Genomic DNA, 8214 nt, shown 5'->3' with positions numbered 1-8214 from the left:
GGTATCAGAGGCATATTTATATTTACAGGTGCAACTTCATTTAAGCCCACCCAATGAAAATACAAAAAGATCAGTCAGAGGGTGGTAATTTGCTATCCCCAAAGACTCAATGTAAGATTCTTTTAATTAGACACTCCTCCTAGTGAATATAAACCAATTGCCTTAGAGATATTAGACTTAACATAAATTTCAAAAATAATAAAAGTTAACATTTATTTTGTGCTTGTTGCATGCTAGGCAAAGTGCTAAGCTCTTTATAACTATTAGCTTTTTTATCCTCACATTAACATATTGAGGTAGATATTCTTAGCATTCTCATTTTATAAAGAAAAAAATGAAGGTTTAGAGAGATTAAATAATAGAACCAAGATCATTAATCTAGTAAGCAATAAAACCAGGATTCAAACTCAGGTCTCTCCTGAGTATAAGTTTGTGAAGAAGAGCTATTATTTTATATGAAAATCCATGGTTATATGCATGCTTAGATCAATTTAATGATCAAAATAGCAATCTAATTTCACTTATACGGAAATTATTAACCTTCCACTATTGCATTCTTTGCAGCCAAAGATGGAGAAGTTCTATTCAGTCAGCAAAAACAAGACCGGGAGCTGATTGTGGCTCAGATCATGAACACCTTATTGCCAAATTCAGACTGAAATTGAAGAAAGTGGAGAAAACCACTAGACCATTCAGGTATGACCTAAATCAAATCCCTTCTGACTATACAGTGGAAGTGAGAAATAGATTCAAGGGATTAGATCTGATAGATAGAGTGCCTGAAAAACTACAGACAGAGGTTTGTGACATTGTACAGGAGGCAGGGATCAAGACCATCCCCAACGAAAAGAAATGCAAAAAAGCAAAATGGTTGTCTGAGGAGGCCTTACAAATACCTGAGAAAAGAAGAGAAGCTAAAGGCAAAGGAGAAAAGGAAAAATATACCCATTTGAATGCAGAGTTCCAAAGAATAGCAAGGAGAGATAAGAAAGACTTCCTCAGTGATCAATGCAAAGAAATAGAGAAAAACAATAAAATGAGAAAGACTAGAGATCGCCTCAAGAAAATTAGAGATACCAAGGGAACATTTCATGCAAAGATGGTCACAATAAAGGGCAGAAATGGTATAGACCTAATAGAAGCAGAAGATATTAAGAAGAGGTGGCAAGAAAACACAGAAGAACTATACAAAAAAGATCTTCATGAACCAGATAATCACAATGGTGTGATCCCTCACCTAGAGCCAGACATCCTGGAATTCGAAGTGAAGTGGGCCTTAGGAAGCATCACTACGAACAAAGCTGGTGAAGGTGATGGAATCCCAGTTGAGATATTTCAAATCCTAAAAGATAATGCTGTGAAAGTACTATACTCAATATGCGAGCAAATTTGGAAAACTCAGCAGTTGCCACAGGACTGGAAAAGGGCAGCTTTCATTCCAATTCCAAAGAAAGGCAATGCCAAAGAATGCTCAAACTACCACGCAACTGCAATCATCTCACACGCTAGCAAAGTAATGCTCAAAATTCCCCAAGCCAGGCTTCAACAGTATGTGAACCATGAACTTCCAGATGTTCAAGCTGGATTTAGAAAAGGCAGAGGAACCAGAGATCAAATTGCCAACATCCACTGGATCATTTTGATCCATTGGATCAAAAGCAAGAGAGTTCCAGAAAAACATCTATTTCTGCTTTATTGACTACGCCAAAGCCTTTGACTGTGTGGATCACAATAAACTGTGGGAAATTCTGAAAGAGATGGCAATACCAGACCACCTCACCTGCCTCTTGAGAAATCTGTATGCAGGTCAGGAAGCAACAGTTAGAACTGGACATGGAACAACAGACTGGTTTCAAATAGGGAAAGGAGTATGTCAAGCTGTATATCGTCACCCTGTTTATTTAACTTATTATGCAGAGTACATCATGAGATACACTGGGCTGGATGAAACACAAGCTGGAATCAAGATTGCCGGGAGAAATATCAATAACCTCAGATATGCAGGTGACACCACCCTTATGGCAGAAAGTGAAGAGGAACTAAAGAGCCTCTTGATGAAAGTGAAAGTGGAGAGTGAAAAGTTGGCTTAAAACCCAACATTCAGAAAACTAAGATCATGGCATCTGGTCCCATCACTTCATGGCAAATAGATGGGGAAACAATGGAAAAAGTGAGACACTTTATTTGTGGGGGCTTCTAAATCACTGCAGATGGTGACTGCAGCTATGAATTTAAAAGATACTTGCACCTTGGAAGAAAAGTTATGACCAACCTAGATAGCATATTAAAAAGCAGGGACATTACTTTGCCAACAAAGGTCCATCTAGTCAAAGCTATAGTTTTTCCAGTAGTCATGTATGAATGTGAGAGTTGGACTGTAAAGAAAGCTGAGTGCTGAAGAATTGATACATTTGAGCTATGGTGTTAGAGAAGACTCTTGAGAGTCCCTTGAACTGCAAGGAGATCCAACTAGTCCTGGATGTTCATTGGAAGGACTGACGTTGAAGCTGAAACTCCAATACTTTGGCCACCCGATGTGAAGAACTGACTCATTTGAAAAGATCCTGATGCTGGGAAGATTGAAGACAAGAGAAGGGGACGATAGAAGATGAGATGATTGGATGGCATCACCGACTCGATGGACATCAGTTTGAGTAAACTCTGGGAGTTGGTGATGGACAGAGAGGCCTGGCCTGCTATAGTCTATGGGGTCGCAAAGAGTGAGACATGACTGAGGGACTGAATTGAAGTATTGCATTCATATCCTTAATTCCTCTCTAGAATTCCTAATTAATTTCCAGATTCATTTTCTAATCTTCTTGTAGGTCTCATTTTTCTCTCTGCCCATCTTCCCATCTTCTCATCACATTGTTCTATTTGGTACACAGATTGAAGACATTCAGTAAAATAGGGAGGCTTCTGCTTTCACATAGCAACATTTATGGTAGCTTTCAGAAGGGCCTTTGTCAAACTCATTCCCTAGCTGTGTTCCCAGATTCAGGACTCATTGTGGTTCAGCCCAGAAGCCCATCAACACAAAAACTTATTGGAGGAGGAGGAAAGGCCAAAGCAAATGTATGTTCATGACAAGATGGCCAGTGGTCCCAGAGGAGTTTGCTGAGTGGGAATGGAGAAGTGAAGAGCCATTTGTTCTTCATTAGACAGCATGGCTGTGCTTTTTCAGAAAATGGAAAGAAAGCCAGCTGAGCAGAATCATGTGTGGTAATGAGACATTTGGGCACACAGAATGGGCACCACAGAATTCTTCATAAGATGGGGGTAGGCTGGCAGTAGCTGCTCGGGGCTCACCTAGAATATGTTTGGGGGGACTTCCCTGGTGATCCAGTGGTTAAGAATCCGCCTTTCAATGCAGGGGACGCAAGTTCGATCCCTGGTAGGAGAACTGAGATCCCACATGTCTTGGGACAAATAAGCCCATGCACCCCAATGAAGAGCACCACAACAGCAATATGATGCTGCCAAAAATAATAAAATATAAAGAAATAAAGAAGATATGTTTGAGTGACGGTATTTCTGGACTCCTCAGACCCAATTAGATTGTTTAGGCTAATAACAATCCCTGTCCATGATTATTTATCTGAATAGTGACCAAAAGTTTTTAGAAGGACCTTCCCAAAGGATAGAACTTTAATTTAACTTGCAGATTTTAAAAAACTGTTGGACTGAATTTATCTTTTCAGGATGAGACGGCACCTCAAATAATCAGGATGCATTGTGCTCAGGATCTAATTTCCCAAATGTCAGCATGCAATCCATTTCAAAAGTAATTCACTTTGCAATGTGTTTTCCCCATTACACTCATATGGCAGAAATTATTGCAAATAATAGCCTACAAAGCTGGGATAGTCATTAGATCAGCTAAAGGGTCAGACTGGGCTGTTGATGGTGAAGCTTATTTCTGTTGAAAAGACAAAGAGAATCCACACTATTTCAAAAATAAACATATTTGATTTCTTCTATCAACTCTGCCTCTTTCTGGATTCACATATTCACTCCATTCTTCAAGCTTATCTGTACACAGTTGCTTGAACATGACTTACTATTTTGACTCTTTGCCTTGGGTGTTCTTCTCCCTGCTTAGAAAAATCTATGCCCTTTCTCTTCTATATATTCCCATCTAACCTTCAAAACCAGAACATATCTCTTTTCGTATGCCTTTCCTAGGATCACATCGCAAATGTGATCATTTATTATTTTTAGTTTCCTTAGCTATTACAGCTTTCGTTTACACTATACTCTTTTTTTCTTGAAGCTATTAAAATATTTGTTTGGATTTCGTCTCAAATTGTGTTGTGTGCACATGTTTTAGCCCCAAATTATTAATAGATTTTACATTCTTTGAAGAGTTAGAGAGCTGTGGTTTTTATTTCTTTAGCATCTAGTAATAGAACAACAACTCACAAAAACTAAATACCATATTTGTGATAAACTCGAACCAGTTGTAGACATTTGACAGTGATACCAAGAAAGATTTCATTAAACAGGTATCAAATCAATTTCAGAAGATTAAAGATGAACATCTAATCTTTCCCTTGTGATTCTTTCATCTCAGAAGTTACTAAAGCTTTTCCTATATATGTTTATAGTAATTACCTTTATCAAATCTCAGTATAACAGTTTATTAACTAATGCATAGAAGGTTCTGTCCTAGAAAACACAAGGTCATCTCACTCATTACCAACTTATTCTTCAACAGATTTAATTATCCAACAAATATTTACTGAGCACATACTGTATAGAAAACATATAGTAGACACTTTTAAAAGACATTAAATTTACAGAAGAAACCAAGAAACACAAAGTGAAATAAAACAAAAAAAATAACAGCACAAAAAGTTGTCAGTTTAGGTTTTGAATAAGTGAGCCGTACAACATGGTGCTGAGTTAGAGGGGTGGGAGAAGAGATATAATTGAAGTGTCAGTGAACTCTTCCTGAAGATGTTGTGTTGTAAATTTGGCTTTAGAGAATGAGCAAGGGAGAGACCATAGGCCCAGAGACAAGAATGTATATGCCGTGTTTGAGTGGCAGTGGGTTTGTTCCATCTCTATGAAAAGCTTTTTAAACATCACATCCATTCATCACAAATAAAAGGGGGGAAAGTGGAAACAGTGATAGATTTTATTTCCTTGAGCTCCAAAATCACTGCAGACACTGACTGCAGCCACAAAATTAAAAGATGCTTGCCCTTAGAAGAAAAGCTATGACAAACCTAGACAGCATATTAAAAAGCAGAAACATCACTTTGCCGACAAAGGTGCGTATAGTCAAAGCTATGAATGCCAAAGAATTTATTTGAACTGTGGTGCTGGACAAGGCTCCTGAGAATACCTTGGATAGCAAGGAGATCAAACAGTCAATCCTAAAGGAAATCAACCCTGAATACTCATTGGAAGGACTGATGCTGAAGCTCCAGTATTTTGGTCATCTGATACAAACTGTCAACTCATTAGGTAAGGCCCTAATGCTGGGAAAGATTGAAGGTAGAAGGAGAAGAGGGCATCAGAGGATGAGATGACTGGATGGCATCACTGATGTAATGGACATGAACTTGGGCAAAATCCAGGAGATGGTGAGGGATGGGGAGGCCTGGTGTGCTGCAGTCCTTGGGGTTCCAAAGAGCTGACACGACTGGGTGACTGAAGAACAGTGGTTTTTCTGGTAGCCATGCACTGATGTGAGAGGTGGGCCTTAAAGAAGGCTAAGCACCAAAGAATTGATGCTTTCTGTATTGTGGAGCTGGAGAGGACTCTTGAGAGTTCCTTGGACTGCAAGGAGATCAAACCAGTCAATCCTAAAGGAAATCAACCCAGAATATTCATTGGATGAACTAATGCTGAAGCTGAAGCTCCTGTACTTTGGCTACCTGATGCAAAGAGCTGACTCATTGGAAAAGACCCTAATGCTAGGAAAAATTGAAGGCAGGAAGAAAAGAGGGCAACAGAGGATGAGGTGGTTAGATGACAGCCCCAACTCAATGGATGTGAGTTTGAGCAAACTCTGGGAGATAGTGAAGGATAGGGAAGCCTTGTGTGCTGCAGTCCATGGGGTTGCAAAGAGTCAGACACGATTTAGCAGCTAAACAATAACAACAACATCATTATTATTCTTGTTTTGAACAATTGGTACCAGTTTAGATATCTTCTTTCTGGTGTTGTTTGTTCCTTCCTGCGTTTCTGGGCTTCTAGTTCATTTTCTTTCTTTTTTTTTTTTAATACAGAAACTTAAAAAAAAACTATTTATTGACCACACCATGTGGCTTGTGGGATTTTAGTTCCCCAACGAGGGATGAAACCCAGGTCCTTGGCAGTGGAAGTGCAGCATCCTAACCACTGGACCACCAGGGAATTCCCCTAGCTCAGATTCTTGGACTTCTACTTGAAAAATTCTTTCTATTATTTCCTTTTAGTGCACATCTGTTGACAATGAACTCTGTAGGTTCTTATTTTTATGAAGATGTCACTGTTTTACCTTAATTTTTAAAGGATATTTTTTATTAGGTATAGGATTCTAAGTTTGCTTAATTCTTTCCACTCCAAAGATGTAATTCCATTGTCTTCTGGTTTCCATCATTTATTTTGAAAGTTTTATTGTATTGTCAACTTTACTGTAGCTCATTTGAAGATAATGTACTTTTTTTCACTCTGGCTGATTTTAAACATTTTTATATTAGCATTTAGTTTTCATTGGTTTGACTAAGTGTGGTTTTCCCTGTATTTATCCTGATTCAGATTCATAGGGGCGACACAGATGATGAAATGGTTGGATGGCATCATTGACTCAATGGACATGAGTTCTAGCAAACTCTGGGAGATCGTGAAGGACAGGGCAGCCTGCCATGCTGCAGTCCATGGGGTGGCAAAGAGTCAGACATGACTTAGCAACTGAACAACAGATGCATAGATCCTATTGATTCTATACCATGATGTCTTCTATTAGTTTGGGGACATTCTTGGCTAGTATCTCTTCAAATATGGTTCATGCCACATTCCTTGTCTCTCCTCCTCTGGGACTCCAGCGACAATTATAATGATACCGTTCATCATGTCCTATATGTCTCATATTCTTTTCTCTATATTCCATACTTTTTCCTCTGTGCTTCAATCTGGATATTTTCTATTGCTCTATCTTCTAGTTCAGTAAGCTCTGCTGCTAGGTCTAATACTGTTAAACCCATCCATTGGATTCTTAATTTAGTTATACTTTTTAATTCTAGGATTCACAAGTAATTCTTTTTTATTAATACCAATTCTCTGCTGAAATTCTCCATATTTTCATATAATTCCTTGAACATACTAATTACATTTAATATATATATTTACAGCTGTGACTAAATAAATAAGTATGTTTGTCCCCTGTAGGTTTACCTCCATGGTCTATTTTCTCTTGATTTTCAATCATTTGGTCCTGTTTCCCAGCATTACTGATCTTTTTTTTCTTTTTTTTTGAATGCTAGACTTTATAAAATTGTAAGACTCTGCATGATGGTGCTATTTTCCAAAGAAGACTTCACCTTTCACCTTCTGGCAGTGAGGTACACTTCAGGCACATTGCCTTTATCCAGGTAAGACTGGCTTACCCTCATTCTAGGGCATAACCCTTCCAGGACTTTTACTTAAAACCTTCTTTGTTTATCAGAATCCTTTCTCCTTAAGCAGCCCTGTAATGGTTAATTTTATGTGCCAACTTGACTGGGCTGAGTTGTACCCAAATAGCTGATAAAAACATTTCTGGAGATGTCTGTGAGGGTGTTTCCTGGAGACTTTAGCATTTGAATCCGTAGACTAGGTAACGAAGAGCACCCTTACCAAAATGGGCAGGCATCATCCAATCTGTTGAGGGTCTGAACCAAACAAAGAAGTGGAGGAGGAGAGAATTTTCTGTCTCTCTCTTGAGCTAGAATGTCCATCTTCTCCTGCCCTCTAGCCTTGGTGCTTCAGGTTCTTGGGCCTTTAGATTCCAAGACTTACCCCAGTGGGTCCCCTCTCTCAGGAGTTCAGCCTCAGACTGGGAGTGAATCATCAATTCCTCTGGTGATCAGGGCTTCAGACTTGAATTAAATTATACCACCAGCTTTCCTGGTTCTCCAGCTTGCAGATGGAAGATAATGGGACTTGCTTCCATAAATCCTTGAGTCAATTTCTATAATAAGTCTTAGGAATTCCCTGATTGTCCAGTGGTTAGGACTCTATGCT

General features: G+C 38.8%; 1 long non-coding RNA gene across 1 annotated transcript in view; it reads left to right on the top strand.

The window, feature by feature from the left end:
* Positions 1-655: 655 nt before the first annotated feature.
* Positions 656-8214, top strand: part of LOC113878186 — a 103763-nt gene continuing 96204 nt past the window's right edge. Inside the window, exons 1-2 of the long non-coding RNA XR_003506930.1 lie at positions 656-696; positions 7476-7583. This is a non-coding gene — a long non-coding RNA (uncharacterized LOC113878186). The remainder of the gene's footprint in view (positions 697-7475; positions 7584-8214) is intronic.

This window comes from Bos indicus x Bos taurus, chromosome 19 (assembly GCF_003369695.1).
Source record: "Bos indicus x Bos taurus breed Angus x Brahman F1 hybrid chromosome 19, Bos_hybrid_MaternalHap_v2.0, whole genome shotgun sequence".
NCBI lineage: Eukaryota > Metazoa > Chordata > Mammalia > Artiodactyla > Bovidae > Bos > Bos indicus x Bos taurus.
Note: the sequence above shows the minus strand (reverse complement) of the source record. Positions and strands in the feature narration are given on the sequence as shown.